We start from the raw sequence: 1,492 nt of genomic DNA on the forward strand, positions 1-1,492 counted from the left end.
GAGAGGGGACAGCAGGCAGGCTAGTGTGGCCAGAGCAGAGTGGCTGGGATGGGGGTGGGGTATAAATGATGAGTTCAGGGAGGGAACAGGGAGTATGGTCCTTGCATTTGTTTTAAGGTCTTTGGATTTTACTCTGAATAAAACGAGAGACCTTTGGAGAGCTGTGAGTTCAGGAACCACAAGTCTAACAGGTTTATTAGGATCACACTGGTGACTGAGTTAAGACCAGGCTGTATGGGGCAAATACAAAGGAAGAGCCTCCAAGAAGTAATCTGGATAAGAGAAGACTGAGAGTTGCAGCAGGCTGGTCACAGGGCAGATGGTGAGAAATTGCTGGATCCAGGATGTATTTTGGGGGTAACACAAACCAGTTTGCCATCAGATTGGGTGTGGAGTGTAACCAAAAGAGGCTTTTTGTTCTGAGCAACAGGAAAGATGAAGTTGCCATGAACTGAGACTGGGGAGTCTATCAGAGGAGTAGGTTTGGTAGAGAAAAATGGGAATTTAATTTTGGAACTGATAAGTTTGAGACACCCAAGGAGAGATAGCAAGTACGCTGTTGTATATATCAAGCTGAAGTTTAGAGAAGTGGTACAGAATAGAGGAAATTAGAGCTATTGGTATGTGCGTGGGATTTGAAGCATGAAACGGAAAGAGGTCACCAAGAAAGTGAATGTATATAAAGCAAACAATGTGTCCAAGGGCTGAGTTCTGAGATACTTCAATAGCAGAAGATGATGTTGACAAGCAGAAGCCAGCTAAAGGAAGTGAGAAAGTGCTGGTAGTGAAGCACCAGGAAAACCAAGAGATCATGTAAGATGTCTCAGATGCCAAGTGAACAAAGCGTTTCAAGGACAAGGAGGCAGTCAACTGTATTATATGTTGCTAATCAGTGAACCAAGATGAGAATTGATGTTTGACTTTTGTGTTTAGCAATGTGGGTGTCAATCATTATTATAATAATTAGGTTTATATATAATAACCTTGATAACAACAATTTTGGTGGAGAGGTGAAAATGAAAGTGTGATCTAAGAGTGATGAAGAGAAAATGAGTAGAAAGCTTATTCATGAGCTGTGGGTTTTATACAAGTTACAGAACTTCAAATCCTCCCTCCCTCTGTTCCTCCCTCCCTCCTTCCATTTCTCCCTCCCCTACTCCTTTCCCTTCCCTTCCCTTCCCTCCCCTTCCCTCCCCTCCCCTCCCGTTCCCTTCCTTCCCCTCCCCTCCCCTTCCCTTCCCTCCCTCCCCTCCCCTTTCCTTCCCTCCCCTCCCTTCCCCTCCCCTTCCCTTCCCTCCCCTCCCCTTCCCTTCTTTCCCCTCCTCTCCCCCCTCCCTTCCCTTCCCTTCCCTCCCCTTCCCTTCCCTCCCCTCCCCTTCCCTTCCCTCCCCTCCCTTCCCCTCCCCTTCCCTTCCCTCCCCTCCCCTTCCCTTCTTTCCCCTCCTCTCCCCCCTCCCTTCCCTTCCCTTCCCTCCCCTTCCCTTCCCTCCCC

At 48.1% G+C, this 1,492-nt stretch overlaps 1 long non-coding RNA gene across 1 annotated transcript in view; it reads left to right on the plus strand.

Moving 5' to 3' along the window:
- Nucleotides 1–628: 628 nt before the first annotated feature.
- LOC111550388 overlaps nucleotides 629–1,492 on the plus strand; it is a 36,135-nt gene continuing 35,271 nt past the window's right edge. Inside the window, exon 1 of the long non-coding RNA XR_002734019.2 lies at nucleotides 629–813. This is a non-coding gene — a long non-coding RNA (uncharacterized LOC111550388). The remainder of the gene's footprint in view (nucleotides 814–1,492) is intronic.

This window comes from Piliocolobus tephrosceles, chromosome 14, assembly GCF_002776525.5.
Source record: "Piliocolobus tephrosceles isolate RC106 chromosome 14, ASM277652v3, whole genome shotgun sequence".
Lineage (NCBI taxonomy): Eukaryota > Metazoa > Chordata > Mammalia > Primates > Cercopithecidae > Piliocolobus > Piliocolobus tephrosceles.